We start from the raw sequence: 17,248 nt of genomic DNA, 5'->3' as shown, positions 1-17,248 counted from the left end.
GTCTGGGTTCGTATGGGACCGCGAGGCCGCCACTTGTGATACTGTCGTATGGGCAGAGAGGTCTGGATTCGTAGGGGATCGCGAGGCCGCCGATTGTGCTGATACTGTCGTATGGGCAGAGAGGTCTGGGTTCGTATGGGACCGCGAGGCCGCCACTTGTGATACTGTCGTATGGGCAGAGAGGTCTGGGTTCGTATGGGACCGCGAGGCTGCCACTTGTGATACTGTCGTATGGGCAGAGAGGTCTGGATTCGTAGGGGATCGCGAGGCCGCCGATTGTGCTGATACTGTCGTATGGGCAGAGAGGTCTGGGTTCGTATGGGACCGCGAGGCCGCCACTTGTGATACTGTCGTATGGGCAGAGAGGTCTGGGTTCGTATGGGACCGCGAGGCCGCCACTTGTGATACTGTCGTATGGGCAGAGAGGTCTGGATTCGTAGGGGATCGCGAGGCCGCCGATTGTGCTGATACTGTCGTATGGGCAGAGAGGTCTGGGTTCGTATGGGACCGCGAGGCCGCCACTTGTGATACTGTCGTATGGGCAGAGAGGTCTGGGTTCGTATGGGACCGCGAGGCCGCCACTTATGAGATCTTGGTATGCATAGTAGGAATCCCCTGTCCTTAGGTGATAGATATATGTGGTTGTAGGATTGTAAATAGGTTCTAGGGAGGGGGTAACGTTCTGGCTGGGTTAGTGAGGCTCTGATGAGTGGGTTCTATCTGATCCGAAAACCCAAGCAGAACAGGTGCTTAGAGGGTGACGCCAGCACCCATGAGTTCTAGATTATGAGTCGGAGGTGATCAGTCATTCCAGCTATCAACTTGCAGCCAAGGGGGAACCAGCCCCTTGCAAATGCCCCATCATATCATGCTACCCAACAACCCCACAACCACACCTGTGGCACAGCACACATAACAACAACAAATAAAGAAACCCCACCGTAAACAACCCCGAGCCCCAACCACAATCACCCCCACCTTGACTGAGACATGTGCACATTCTGTCCAATCAGCTAGAAAAAGGCACCATGCCTATTAAACAGGGCCCCACCTCCTCGGCCAACCCAGTCTGTATCGGAAACATTGAGAGGGACCAGAAACGAGCCAAACCAAAAAAGTCAAAGTTCTTAAAGCTATAGAGCAGGCAGTGTAATAGCCGAACCCCGGTCACACCAAAGACCCCTGAACCAACAATAAATACAAATTCAGCAAATAGTCCTAAGACTTCAGGAGCTGTGACCCCAGCTTCACGCAACTGCAAATGCAGACAGGATGTGGCTTCACGGCCTGAGTTGCAGACTTCGGAGTCAGTGGGAACCAGGTTCAAGTCTCCGTGTCGGCATCAACATCCTATGATTCTGGGCAAATCACTTAATCTCCCCGTGCCTACAATTCAGCGCCTTGAGACCCTCACTGGAGATTTGCCGCACTTTACAAATCTTGGGTTTATTTATTTAAAGGACAGTGATAGAAATGGGCCTTTAAGGGGTCAACCAGAATGTCCATGTCCAGAGGTTGAACTGATTGCGTTCCTAGGCACAAGTCCTAGGCACACTCAAAGGTGCATAGCAGACAGCGGAATACCGGCTGCATGCAGTGAAGGCACAGGGGCTGAAATGATAAGAACCAATGCTCATTGAATTCCTAAAGTAAGGGTGTGCCGAAACATTGTACCATGCGTTCACATACAGGAGCACATGCTGTAGTGCCAGTTCCCTCTGATCTCGAAATGGGATATACATTGCGGAGCAGAAAAAATAAAATCACAGCCACAAAAATCAGGAACAGAACCAGCAGAAGACCTCAAAAATGCTTCCAAGCACAGAGTGAATTAATGATGGAATAACTCCGAAGACTGTTTGGAAGGTACTAACCAAACCAGAGCCTAAGTTCTTAAAAGAGTATGTATGAGACATGTTTAAAATGCGGTGCACCAATTGTCCAAAATGCGGAGGAAAGTTAGTAAAGATTAGCGACTGTATCTCAGAAGAGGACCTTGCAACTTGAAGAACAAACGTCTCCTCTGCAGATGTCAAGGCCACATCTTTCTGTAAAAGTCTGCTCTGGGCATCAAAGTGCATGTTCCAAAGCTTTATCGAATGACAAAGCGTTGCCTCCCTAACTGTAGAGGCCGGTGGAAACAATACTTGTGTACAGCAACTGACCACAAAAGAAACCATGACAAAATAGGCTATGCCTGGTCTCATACTGCAGCAACCTTGATTGTTAAACATCAAATAACTCCCATTCGAGAATAATCTGAATGCCGGATGACTCATGGCCACTGGGGAACCTTTCAAGTAGCAAGATAAGTTTGCTACGGAAGCATTACAAGCCCAGTGGAGCAAAACCTATTTGTATACTAAGGAACCACTTAAAGCACCTTGCAGTAGAAATAGCTGGGAAAAACTTGTTTCTTTATTCTGACACCGGAATTTGAAAGGTAATTCTGAATACTCATGTACATACCCTTCCCCTGATGCTTCATATCTGCCTTTTTGATGGTGTTCTAAGCAGTGTTGGAAATACAATGTTGAAATCAGAAGAGTAATGAACCAGTGGATTATCCAATCCATGAAAGGTGTTTCAGCAACAGTGAACGGCAGTCTCTCTAATTTATCTATGTGTAACATAGTGTATGTTGCATCTTTGCATGCCATGAGTATTTGCTGTTTTGTGACTTGGTAAGGTGAAAACAGACTTGTGGCATTATTATGTCACCATGGTGCACGACCAGACCGAAGTGTCTGAAGTGTCCAACTCAATAGCAGAATTGATCTAAGTTGCAACTGCCCACGTTGTTATACGGACATGTCATGTTGAATAATGTATTTTGCCAACAACACTATGTTACCCAGGGAGTACATTCTAGAGGACAAGATGTCATGCCATTGTCAACTACTGCTAGAGTCTTTTCTAAATTAGCCTTGTCAATCTTGTGCAGTCTTTCAGCAGCTTCCTGCTGAGAAACCTTCCATATTCCATTGTATATCCACACAAGACATGTTTTAGACGTGGTTTTCGAGGACCTAGCAAGACGTCCCATAGTTCCAGGTCATCCGAAAGAAGGGGCAAGTGTTTCACCTGGGACAATGTTGAGGTTTTTGGCCAATCAAAGCCCAACTTCCCAATATAGTAAGTTGTCACCTCCCCCGAGTGGTCTGTCTGCATGTAACGCAGGTCAAGCCTGCTGATCTTAAAGCCCCTGGTTTTACCTACGAACCGTTCTTGACATCCGTTAGTATCTAATGGCCACACTAACCATCCCCTCCAATTAATATCTGATGAATTGTACGAGCCATTGTGTAGCATGATGTCTAGTGTTTCCTCCTTGTATTCTGCAAACCGCTGCCAGTTTTTAAAACGTGAAGTGTGGGAATGCGTGGTGTCTTCAAATCTTTTATCTTAGCTAAGTTTTCTTCAGGAAAATCATTTGTTGTGGTTTGAGCAATGATCTAAACAAAGCTTTGTTCCCCTGAACTTGCTAATATTTTGTCCCCCGAATTGATTTTGCATCAATAGTGTCCCTCCAAAGTCGAACTCTTGGGTGGACAGCTGGTAAAGACAGGAGGCAGAATGTATCAGTTTGGTGTTTGTTAGGATATTTTTACTTGAAGGTGATGGTGCAAATGTATAAAAATAAGACAATGGTCTAATGTATCATAACCAGAAAAATAAGCAAACATCTGCGCAAAATTTTTGAACTACCCCATGGTGATGTAGGACAATGTTCCAATTGTGTGCAATTGAAAACAGCATGTGGAGTACTTGTTTTATGCAGAAAAATATGACCGTAATGTTGAAAACAGACCCTTTAGTAAGGGTGGGCGACAATTTCCGTTCCGCTCGTGGAAATTGGGAAAATTCGACATTTTCGCGTTCCGCGTGGAACATGAAAATGTCGAAACTTCCGCGATCCGCGATGGAACGGAAATTTTCGCCTAGGCAGGTGTGCTGCTTTCTCCCCATATCAACCGTCAACAATTTGCTGTCATCCTAGATGCAGCTCTGTGCATCCATGAGTTTCTCGAGCGCAATCCCCCTGTAGTTCCTGACACCAGGAGGTTCTGTCTCTTCATCTGCTGCTCTGATCTGTCTCTGGCCCTTTATAAACAAGAGGCATGTGAACTGCATGGAAGCCCTGCCCGTTTGGCCCTGCCCCACACACCAGTGGTGTGCAATGTCTTCCCGCCCTTTCCCCCACTATGATGGACAGCTCACTCGAGGGACCCCAGCGCCCGTTGGCACGGTGGCAACGTTACAGACACACATGGTCGCTGTAGACAACTCTTCTGGCCCTTTACGCAGCTGTATTGTAGGAAAAACGATAAAATAGACAAAGAGGAAACAAGCAGGAACTTTAACAACCCTTGGCAAAGCTAAGTAGGTCTGACATTTGTCTGGGGACTAGGGTTTATGTCATCACAAACTGAGAACACATACGTAATGAAATGTCAAGTTCACCTGTATGTTGAGGTCCACTTATGAATGCAGCTTCTAATAGACGATAGATGGCGAACAGAGTAGGAGAGCCTCTCTATCCTGAAGTCCTGTGAAATGAGTCTTTCGTAGAAGAGGCCTCACCTCAAGTTCTTGTTCCCAGATGTAGTTACACATACAGGCATGCACACTCACACAGGCATTCTCAAAGGCAAGCTCACACTGACACATACTCAACCATAATACCACATATGCGCAGGTACAAAGAAGCACCTTTCCAACCACAAGATGTGAAAAGAGAAATGATGTGCTATGCAGCTGATAGGGGCAGCAGAGAAATACTTTCCTAGTTGGTGCTCTAGAGGTGTACTCCAGCAATCAGTAAGAAAGCTAAACGCCATCTCTCCCACTCCTAGAAACGTGTTCAGTGGGCTGCTCCAAAAATGAGTGCCAGCCAAAACCTGACGGGGCTGACCCTGTGCCCTATGGTATATATCCTACTCAGTGGGCTGACCTGAAATGGCACATCGAGAAGCCAATAGCTGAAGGGGGCTGTCCAAACCCCCCTTTCTGCTGAAGTGTGTTTGTATTATTTTATTAATCGATTACAGTATGTTTGCCACAAATGGCTCAAGTACCTTCAAATTTCAACCCTAAAATGGCAGGCATTCCGAACAGCAGACGAGCTACAACACTTCCTGCACTCACAGCATGCATTTCAAAAACTTCAAGCACACGGTCTGAAAAAGCACATACATTTACCCAACGAGGTAGCGCTTACTGATTAGCCAGTAGAAAGTACTCCAGTTGAGTAGAGGTATTGCACAAAACGGTGGCATCTTCTTGGGTAAATATGCAGGGCAGGATTCATTCTGGCACTATGCTCCTGTCACAAAAATTAAACCCCAACAGGAAGCACTTTTATTTGACCTTCAACTTGGGCACCTGCTTTATTGATATCAGTAAGTCTTACAGATATAATTATAAATAAAGCAGGTGCCCGAGTTGAAGGTCAAATTCAGTAACGCATTAATCAGCACACCAAAATCTCCACGATCACGCGAAATTTCGTGTGATAGCAGAGATTTTTTGCCATTTCGTGATATTTTGCGAAAGGCACTTTCGCTAATTCCGCTCACCCGTACCATTTAGTTATAGTTAGATGTGCCTTGGTACAGTTCTTCAGATAAAAAACAATAGAATGCCCTAGATCTTCTAGCATTTCATGCACTGTGTCTACATCCCAATCATCAGAGATAGTAATGGAGGTGACAATGTCATTCAAAGATAATTTAAACAAATATGGGATTTGTGAAAGTTCAGTGGGCTATACACATAATATGATACCCTATCCCAAACAATCCCATCAGGAACTGGAACAGCTGAAATGTTCACCAGGGAAAGGTCTCGTCATCCATTGCGTAATGACGAGAATGGTTTGAGAACCAAGTTCACCAGTTGTACCGCAGACCATTATGGAAGATAGTGTCCATTTAAAAGCAGGAAAAAGACTGTCACAAAACCAATCCAAAGGATCAGGAAAATTAAAGCAATTGTAATCTAAAGGTGTAAGCATGGAGGAAAAAAGTATTCAAATATACATAACCTCATCCGAAATGGTAGACATGGCATTGCTGGTGGATCAGATGAATCCAAGGAAAAGTCATCAGAGAGTCAAAGAAGTAGGTAGAGGCAGTTCGATCTATTTTTTGCAGCTCTGCAGGTTTCGCAGAACGGGGAAATGACTCGATCAGTGGTATATCGATGTAAACAGTTTTCATGTCAGGATTCCAAATTGAGATCTTTATTTCAGTACTAGTTGATTGTGCAGTAGTTGTTGTAGTAATAGGTAGAAGAGATACTTCACTGTTTATTATTACTATCTCATTTTGAGGAGAGAATGCTTCATCAGTAATTAAAGCTTCAATCCAAACTTCCTGTATGGTAGTAAGAGGAGGCAGGTTACTACCTATGAGCTCACGTGGCCTACTGTTGAGAATCAGCAACATAATGTAGTTTGATCAGATCAATGGAGATAAATCTCTTGTTTTTGCAGCCAGCAAGAGGCAGAAGAAGCACGGTTCTGGTACCTACAATGACCAGGACAGGTACAGGCACTCTGTAGGATGGCCAGAATTCCTTCTTGTCCACAATGTTCTCCCTGACATGATCCCCAATCCTCAGGATCCAGCTAGGCCTTGCCAGTACTTCTTTCCATTCACCAATGGCAGTGTGTTTCACTTGGACGTTGCTTTGTTCGACCTGGAAACTGTTCAGTTCCTGTAAAACAGCCAAACATTTGCTAAGATCAAATAGTATTTTCGCCGCCAATGTGCTGGGACTGTTGAGGTCTGCGACCCACATCTTGACCCCAAACAGGATTTCATAGGGAGTCCGACCAATCAGGGATTTTCCAGGCAGATTGTTAAGAGCCCTCTAAACCCCATATAGATGATGGACCCAATTGCATCCTAAACCTAGTACCCTAGCTGTTAAAGACTGCTTCAAGGTCTGTTTTCTTTCTCTCCATGACCAAATTTCCCTCAGGATGGTATGGGGAGGAAAACCGCAGGGTCACACTCAAACTTCCCATGGTATTTTTTAAAGCCCTGGAGTAGAACGCCAGACCCTGGTTGAAATGTAGTGTGCCAAAAGCGTATGTCACAGCTAAAGACTCGCAGATCCTTTATACCAGTTCAGGCATCGGCAGGCCGCTGTGGCAATACCTACAGGAATCCCCAGCAAACAAGATGTACTGTTAAGCCCCATCTGAAGCCAAGGGTTCCCAATGGTCCAGATAAACACAAACCAGCGGTTTGTTGGAAATCAGTAGAGGTGTCTGTGGTGGCTGTGCCACGGTGGAAACCTTCATCTGCTGGCAGATGTTGCATTTGAGAACGAAGTCCTTGGTCTGTTTGTGGAGATCTGGCCACCTGTAGTGATGCTGCAATAGTAAAATAGTGAAATATATGCAAGACCCTCGTGCACAGATAGAATGAGTCCTACCCTGCTGTCTGAATTTGGCATTACTCTATCCCCCGCTCCAGGAATATGAGCAAATGGATTAATTTGTACATCTAACTTGTAGGAATACCTGAGTGGAAAACCTTTTTAGCAAGTGGGAGTCATTGCCTGCAGCATTGACAGCCGTCATGATGTTATTGTCTATTCTCAAACTTGGGAGAGTTATTGCACCGACTGCAGCAGTTTGCACTGTTGCTTTTGTGGCTTCATCAACAATGGAATTCCCTGCAACGTGTACGCCAACACACTGATGACTGAATGTGTGGATTAGATGAGTCCGTGGCAAGCAATCTTTCAGCTTTGCCACCTGTTTCCAAAGCATCTTGTACTTTCTTGTGCACACTTTGAATCTCTGTATCCACTCTGGCTACAATAGTGTAAGTACTCATAGTAGGACTGGACACAGTAATACGAATCACACACTATAAGTGTGGGGAATCCATGATCCATATTCTCCAGTGCCAGTATAGAGTTCTCAGTTCAGCCAACTGCACATTGCAGTCCCCAAGTGATAGAGTGTGGGTTTTTCCAGGATAGACTGCTCCATCCTCCATCCTGCATGCGCCCCTTCACATCAATGCATGTTGCTGAATGTTGGTGCTTTGTCCCTGCAACAGGCTATGCAGAACCATCAGGATATATTACATAATCATACTGATCTAGAGGCATCATTTCATTAGAAAGAGGACATTCGTGTTTGTACTAAAGAAAGGCTATTGTCTGTAGTGTAGAGTCAAATCTGTAGTCTACATCTATTGTGGTGAGTGAGTTAGTCCATTTTATCCAACGTGGATGTAATGCTTTTGCGTTTGGCACCTTTGCTCTTGTGACTGCCTCCAAGGTCGGCACCAGGGTCATGAAAATAATTAATTTTTCCTGAGCCAGTGCTCTCTCCCTCACCACAGCAGTCTGTACCGCTGTCAGTATGGTGTACCTTGATGCCCCCGCAATGAAGCGGATCACCAAGTTTGTTGTGTTTACACATGTATACAAGTGTTTCAAAGCTAGCATGTCAGCTTGCACTGAACATAATATTTGTGTGTGATCAGTGGTCCAGTGTTTGCTTGAGAAATTTAGATGTATCAGGTCGTAGAATGGTTTAACCCGTTCTGTGTAATCTGGAATGTAAATTCTGCCAAGATTTAGAAATCCTAATATATATTATAACCTCTTCAACATAGTTGAAGGTTGTAGACGTGCACACCTCTTTAAGAAGTGTGTCTCCATGCTTTTAACTTCACTTGACAAATCATATCCCAGAAACAGGACACTGAGATGGGCAATCTTTAATTTTCTTAAATTAAATTTGTGGCTCATATGAGCAAATCCCACAACTCTGCGATCTATTCAAATTTGACCTTATGCATGCATGCAGCATGGTTCTCACCAGACCTAAGGAAAGTTAAAAGCCCCTTTAAAAAGCTGGAAAGACGCTGTCGTCCCTCCCATGACTCATATGATAAATATAGGTGCAATATCTCTATAGCCCAGCATCATAAGAACCTAAAGAATGCGCGTAGAGCACACATTGAGTCGCAACTTAATCAGGCCGGGAATTCCTCTAAGGAACTCTATCGCATCCTCAACTACTTCACGAATCCTAAGGCCTGTCACAATGCAGTAACCCCATCACAAGAACACTGTGATAAGATAGCCAATCACTTTTCCCAGAAAATTGAGATTATCAACGAGAAAATCATCAAAGAAAGGGACCTTCTGATTGACACTTCTAGCCACTGTCCTTTACTTTCCCCCAAGGCGCATTCTCTTACATCTGATACTGTGGATACTTTAATGGAAACGTTTAAGTCAGGCTCCCCTCAGGGCATCCTTCCGGCTAAAGTATCTTTATTACTGAATAAACAGTTGTCCCTGGCCATCTGCTCAATTCTCAATCTCTCCTTGAGCAAGGCCCATCTACCATCCAAATGGAAGGCCGCCCAAATAACCCCCATCCAGAAGAAACCCAATGTCTCACGGGATGATCTATCTAATTACCACCCCATCTCTGTGCTACCGTATGTGTCAAAACTTTTGGAAAAACACATTAATAAACACCTCTCCAAGTACATTGAAGTAACGGGTAGCCTCTACCCCTCTCAATCTGGGTTTCAGCCTAGGTTCAGTACGGAGACAGCACTGATTGCCGTTACTGACAACTTGAGACACTCCCTGGACAACGGACAAGCAGCACTGTTGGTGCTTTTGGATTTGTCATTGGTATTTGATACGATATCCCTATCCATTCTGCTCAACAGACTGAGGGAGATCGGCATCTATCGTTTTGCCTTTCAGTGGCTATCATGTTTTCTAACTCACCGTACCCAAACCATCAACCTAGGCGCCTTTCGTTCCCGAACCTCGGAATTGACCAAAGGAGTACCACAGTCATCCTGTCTTAGTCCCACATTGTTTTGCATTTACGTGACTCCTTTGGAATATTTACTCAGGGAACGAGGCTTTATTCCAATCTCATACACTGATGACACCCAGCTTTTAATGGCTTTTGATAAAAACTCTCCTAACATCCAGTCGACCTTTTCAGAAGGCATGACAGCCATTGCTGCTTGGATGAGGAACAACTTCTTGCAGTGAAATGCAAGGAAAACGGAGATTATGCTATTCGGAGAAGCTCTTTTGCTCTTGTCCCCAGAATGGTGGCCCACAGAACTGGGTGCCGTCCCGGCTCCTAAAACCATGGTAAACAATTTAGGCGTACACCTACATCAAAAACTTACAATGAAGGAGCACATCACTACCACCCTAGGTGCTTGCTTCCATACGCTAAGCCTTCTACGGAGGGTTTTCCCTCTTCTTCTGCTGAATGTGCGTAAAAAACGTCTCCAAGCATTAGTAATTTGCCGCCTTGACTATTGCAATGCTCTTCTGAATTCAGCTAACGAGTCCTCCCTTGATAGATTTTAGGTGGTTCAAAACATAGCAGCTCGTCCTGTCTCCAACTCTCCCGCTAGGACCACTTCTTCCCCCCCACTTCAAGGATTACTTTGGTTGCCAATCCGCAAGCGGATCAGATTTAAAATCTGCTGTATTGCGCATAAAGCACTAAATGGCAATGGCCCTAGCTACTTAGCAGATAGGCTTACCCGTTACCAGCCTTCCAGAACACTCCGCTCTGGTTCTAAGTCGCTACTTTGGGAACCTCGTGTTAAGAAATCCAACACTGGTGGGAAAGCCTTTTATTACCTAGCCCCCTCCTACTGGAATCAACTTCCCAGTCACATTTGGAAATGCCCAGACTATCCACTTTTCCGAAAACTCTTAAAAATGGAGCTCTTCTGAAATCTCTTCTCCTTGCTAACTGTTGCACTTCCGCAGTGTCGAGATACCCCTTCGGGGGTGATTTGGGCACTTTATAAGTTATAAATAAAATAAATAAAAATACTCATTTAAAGTGTACCAGAAGGTCATCATCTATCAAATATATGTCATCAACATATTACAATGCCTGATCATCAACATTTTCTAGCAGTTCCGTTCTATTACACTGGCTGAAAAAAGCCCAGGGCTATTCTTATACCAGTGTGGCAATCGTCAGATCTGGTTTTGATAACCGAACGTGCTGAAGGCAGTCAAATGTCTGCTTTCAGGTGCTTATATTTTGGCAGAAAAATCTATTCAAGATATCTAGTGAGGTTTTGTATTTTTTAAGCACTATGTTGCTCATCAGTGCCGCACTGTGTACATTTTGTACTGCAAATGTGCAAGTACCTGCTTTTAAATGTCTAATGTAATGCTAGACAATATGAGTGGTCTGGTTTCATTACAGGAAACAAGGGATAATTCATTGAAGAGGTGCAACTTTCTATTACATTCTGGTATTCAAGTTGTTCTAGAATTTCCATAACTTGTTTTTAGCCTAATTTTTAATGGGGTATTGTCATTGAGATTGTGGGGTCAATCTCAATGGGATTTCATAACATGGGGAACCTTCATACCACCCCATATGGCTGCGGTACAATTTTGGAACTTTTGCTAACAGCCACTCCTTGGTATATGAATATTATGTTCCCAGGTTAGGCCCATGTAGCGAAGCTGCTCATTTCTTACATTGTCCTCTTTTTCACAATAAAATTTCTGCCATGAACCTTTGAACATGTTTGCATACACGACAATGTAGGATTAGTTTCTCTGAAACGACCTTGTCTACACAACTCGCTTTGCACAACATTATCACAATGCCTTGAACATCATGTATAAGGCCTCTTTACGCACTATGTACAAATGTTGTTCTATTTCCATCCACGGGGCGACATAACTCTCTACATATCTATAACATCACCAATCTACCAAGTACATCGCAAGGCTGCTGTCTATTATAAATGATGAGCATCCCAATAGATTAGCAAGGAAGGCACTTCAGCTGACACCGAGGGTCCCTGCATGCTGAGACTTCACCACACAGCGGTCTGACATCTCCTAAGGGGTGTCCAGTTCATGACCATGACGGGGTCTTTCATTCTCTCCCCCATTTAATGGGGTTGGATTGTCCCTTGGGGAGATTCTTGGCTCTACACCTGCGCACACTCTAGATACAATTAGACTAGGTTTCGCATAATAGGAGTATGCCTGATTACTGCCTTGTTTATATGTCTGCATATATACACTGTTTTAGCACCATGGTAGAGCTGTACCTACTATTTACTATTTTGATGCTCGTAATCACTTTCATCTGCTTCTGTCTACTGATTATCGCAGTACATGTATTCTATACAAGAACAACGTTGGTTCAATAAATATATTGAAAACGTCCCACAGTGTATTTTCTGTATATTTCTCTGAGCACAAGTAAGCACGAGTGAGTTAGCGAAAGGTTCGGATTAGTTTCCACGATCCCAGAGGGGTCGGGGTTGTCATGTTCAGTGGTTTCCAGAAAATATTTGGTCCTGGTAAGGTTAGGGGGACTTATGGTGGCACTGTGAGCTAGCTGGTCTCTAGGTCAACATATCCTGCAGGGGTGGCCGGAATCAGTCGGGGCACATCGCCCAAAGTTTATGTTGTCCAACAAATGTGCAGGTCCTACGGATTAGTGGGAACTACATAACAATGTTTCACGTGTTCTGGAGTGAGGTTGGAGAAAGCAGGATTTATTATTGTTTCTCTGTTTAGGCAGTCCATGACGAATTCTGGTGGCCAATCTTTTTCAGCCAAGATATTTGTCATAGTTGCATGACAGGTACTCCCAAAAGAGAACATTAAAGGGCCTTTGTATGTCCCCCTCAAGTTGAAGTTGCATCTCCCATAGGCAATGTGGGACACTCACCCTTGTATCCGGTGTTTTCACCTGGATATAGTCACTCAGGGCTACTGCCACCAGACAATCCATCAGGATTCTGCAAACTATTGTGACCTTTTCTGCCCTGTCCAACATGTTCAGTGCCTACTCCCCACTCAGAAGCAGTGTCCTCAATAGTCTTGACATGCCTGACCTCAACTCCAGCTGCATTCTTCTTTTAAAATTGAGGTTTTGTTTTAGGTTTATCTTCCTTGTTAATGATGTAGTCAGATGAGTGTTGTGAGTTCTTCTTTGGTTTCAGGTACTTCTCCGTTCTGTGCTCTGACCTTCCACCTCTCTGAACGTTTATTGGATGACTCCATGAGATGAACATGTGTCAGTAGCCTGATACCGGTCCAGCGGTCTAATATTATCACAGTTACGCAGGTTATTGTGTTTCTCTGTGGCTTCCTATGGAGGAGACCTACCCCGTGATTTGTTTTTGTTTTTCTTATTATCTCATTTCTTCTTTGTAGAAGACTTGAGTGCTTGCTTAGAGCTATCCTTTTCAGAAATACTCTTTAGTTGTGGTTTACCTGGTCTGGCTCCCAAATTATCTCTAGCCAGCGTAGCATAGGCTTCTTCAAACATTTTAGGCAATTAACTCTCCTGTAACATAAAACATTCCTGTTGAGTCAAATCTCTTTGACGTCGGCATATAGCCATTCCTGCTGCTTCCCCTTTTATGTTACATAACGGCAGATACAGTGTCAAAATTGCCCATCAGTTTCCTTCCCAAATCCAGGGCAGGTGCTGCCCCGTACTTGTTCTGGATCTGTTTAAGCACTTCTGGCAAAACAGTTAATGAAGTGGTAGCATGTGTTTTGGTATATACTGCAGAAAAAAACTGTACCTCAAGTGGCGCAGTCTACCCTATCGACAAGCAAATTGTTAAAATCCTGTGTATTTCCTGCGGTCCTGTAGGGGAAAACACCGCTTCAAGCTGACTTATTTTTTGTGCAATCCAGAATGAGATCTCCTGTTGTCTGAGGGGAACCTTAACCATGACGGCATGTAGTGTTTGAGGGCTGATGCCGGTGTAGTTCATTGTGGTTGTGCAGCTTGAGCATTTTGCACAGGATTAAGTGTCAATGTACGCATAATGAACTTGTCAAACAGCTGTATATTGTCACTAAGTGTTTGTATAGTATGCACAATTGTACTAATGATAGATTATCAACATCAGGATGTCGTGTGTATCAGGCTAAGACTGGCAATGTTGCTCCCTCATTGCTTAGGAGACCTAGTCTAAAATGTTCTATTGTGTGTGGTAGGGCACCATCAAACCAATTTCTGTGTTCTTGGTATTTTATTTTTTAGAAAATATTTTTATAGGCATTTATGGAGATAACATGTGACAATTGTTCCAACTGAAAAACAAGGGGTGGGGAGAGAGAGTGGAAGGAGGGGAGGGAAAGGAAGGGCAGAGGAAAGGATGGGGATACGCATGCTTCCTTATGATGTACTGCACAAAGACAGTTACTCCTTCACATGTGGCTTCAAAAAACCCATAACAACCATGTGGGCCTAGACCCTCAACAGTGCTCTAACCTCTCTCAGCCAGAGATGCAATAACAATGGTGGGGGGCAAGGTAGATAGCAGGAAAACTGCTGCAGCCTTATTTCATGTAATTGCCGGAGTGTGGCATGGCAGAGGGCAAAGGGCTAACCTCAAGTTCAGGTGTCTGTAGTGAGGGTACGGGTGTATCGCTGCAGCGCATGCAGTCAAGAAATGGTTCCCAAAAATCCTTGGGGCATGATCGTGGGGGCATCGTGCCCCAGAAGTTGGACTGTTGTTCTTGGTAATGCGCTGCTCTCACAGCCAAGCAGTCCCAGCTGGGGGAGGCCGTCGGCCCCAGTGCATGGCCACTCTTCATTAAGCAAAGAGGAGAAGCAAGGCAGTTAGGCGGTGGGAGCTCACAGGGGCACCCTTAAAGTCACCAAGGAGGGCCACCAGGAGGGTGAGAAGTAGAGCATGGCCAATAATATCTCATACAGTGGAGAGTACCCCCTCCCAGAACTCAGCCACACTGGGGCACCCACACACCTAGTGTAGGAACGTGCCTTTTGGAGAGGCGCATTGCTAGCAGCGCATATCTGCAAGGAGCCCAATGTTGAAAAGGTGTGTTGGGGTGCAATAGAGGAGGTGTAGGAACTTGAACTGTATGAGTTGCAGCCTGTAGTTGGAAGAAAGCGGTCTGGCCACAGCAGTAGGTCCACTTGTTGTGTCAGTGAAGGGGGGGGGGTCTATGTCCAACATACAAGCTGTGCGGGCTGCAGGAGTGTTGACTGGCACAGATGTCTGCATGATAGAATATAGTCTAGTGACTAGCTTCTGTGATGATGGATTGGTCAATATATACTTCAGGGCTGGAAGTGTCGGGGTGCAAGAAATGTATTATAGAGACCAAGACAAGTGGCTCGGATTTGATGCCACAGAAGCACCACCAAAGTTGTGGGGCACGTAGCAAAGCATGTTGAAAATGGGGGAAGAAATTGGTCCTCTGGATAGAGATCAGAGAAAGTTACTAGGCCTCACTCTCGGGCACCCGCATCCATCAGGGATGGCAGCCAGGGATTACATCCAATTGGAATACATAAGACACAACGGTAAGATAGTTTGGAATGCTTTCACAAACCTTCTCATGCCCATATCACACATTCACCAGTGTCCACCTCTGCTTTGGGGGCCACCTAGGGTAAATAAAGGGCAGTGCTGAGTGACCAGAGCACCTCCGGTCCACCTCAATCGCCCCATGTGGCTGGAACGCTGTTTGGTAGAGACAATAATGTAGATATTTCACCTGGGCACACAGCTCATAAAGCGTTATATTGTTTGCGCCAAGGCCACCCTGGGTGAGCAGTAGAGGTAGTATTTCACATTTAAAGCATGGCTGTTTACGCACCCTGGTGAGTGAAATTAAGTTAGAATGTAAGCGGCACAGATATTGTGCCGTGAGGAGGATGGGCAAATTAAGAAAAAGATATAAGAACTTGAGTAGGACGACCATCTTTGCGATCGCTATTCACCCAGCCAGTGACAATGGCAGGCGGGTCCAAATTGGAATTCTGTCTTCAAGACATGAAATGGCATGTCTGTAGTTAGCCCTCCAGAGCTCATCCAGATCGCGACTGTGCCAGGTCCCTAAGTATTGCAACGGCTCAGTTGCCTAGTAGAACAGGTATTCCATGGGAAAGTGCTGTGTGCCATCAATGAGAGGAATAGTATAGATTTTGAACAATTTATCAGAGTACCAGAGAAGCCACCAAAGTGAATTATCTCATGGGTCAGTGGGGCAAGGTTTACTTGTGGATTATGGATAGAAACGGTGATGTCGTCGGCATACATGGAAACCACCAGCCCCCTGGAAGTAAAACCAAGACCGTTGTCATAGCTGGACCACCAAAGGCTCCATCTCTATGGCAAAAAGTAGGGGCGAGAATGGGCACCCCTGTGGAATACCACAGGAATGGGGAAGACAGCATTCCATTAAGCCACATGCTGGCAGTGGATGAGTCATAGATGGGGTGTATCTGATGAAAGAATCTGGAACTTAGGCCCAGTCATTGTAAAAGTGCGAATAGGTAAGGTTATTTGAGGGAGTCAAGGCCTTTGTAGCATCAAGGAGGGCAGCGACCGCTGGCCCCTGGGGGGGGGTCTAGGTGGTGCATTGTTGCAAAGATGGTAGGCAAGTTGTGGGAAGTAGATTGGCCCGGGATAAACCTGGATTGGTCAGGTCTGACTATGGTGTATAGTAATGGGAGAACACGGTTAAACTAGAATTTTGGTGAAAATCTTATTTTCCACGTTAATCATGTACAATGGCCTATAGAAATCGCAATATTGTGCTGGTTTACTTGACTTGAAGATTGTCACTATGTCCACTTCCGTGAGGGACGAGAGCAGCGACTCTTCAAACATTGCTAACCTGTAGTGTGCAAGGATTGTGGCAAACCCTTTGTAGAAAAAAAGTGGCTCTCAGGCCATCCAGGTCTAGTGCCTTGTCGCCCGGGAGCCCACGAATAACCTACGTGAGTTTCTCTGCCGTAATCGGTGAGTCAAGGTACTATCTATGAGCTTAGTCAAGGCAGAGGAGCTGTATCGCATCAAAGTATGTTGTTAAATTGCTCGCCAAGCGAACTGGCGTGGCAGTGTATAGCATTGAGTAAAATGAGGCGATAGTGTCTAATAGGGCAATGGGGGTGGACAGCAGTTTAACCTCATATGTAGAAGCCTGTGCAATAAGCCAACTAGCGTCTCTCCCAGGCGATTGCCCTTCCTGTAGTGTATCTATATATTAGGAGGGCTGGTGATACCGCACCACTCGCTATAGCCTTGTGTTTCCTCCCAATTAAGAGCTATTTCACTCTTTTCGATTGGATGGCCCCAGGTCATGGAATCTGACAATCTTATTCCTAAATAGTCAAAGTGTTTGACATGTTCTATCGTGTGCTTTAGGAACCTCGAGCCCGTCAAGACCTGAGACTTCA

Source organism: Triturus cristatus, chromosome 3_1, assembly GCF_964204655.1.
Source record: "Triturus cristatus chromosome 3_1, aTriCri1.1, whole genome shotgun sequence".
NCBI classification, from domain to species: Eukaryota; Metazoa; Chordata; class Amphibia; order Caudata; family Salamandridae; genus Triturus; species Triturus cristatus.
This window is presented reverse-complemented; position numbering follows the sequence as displayed.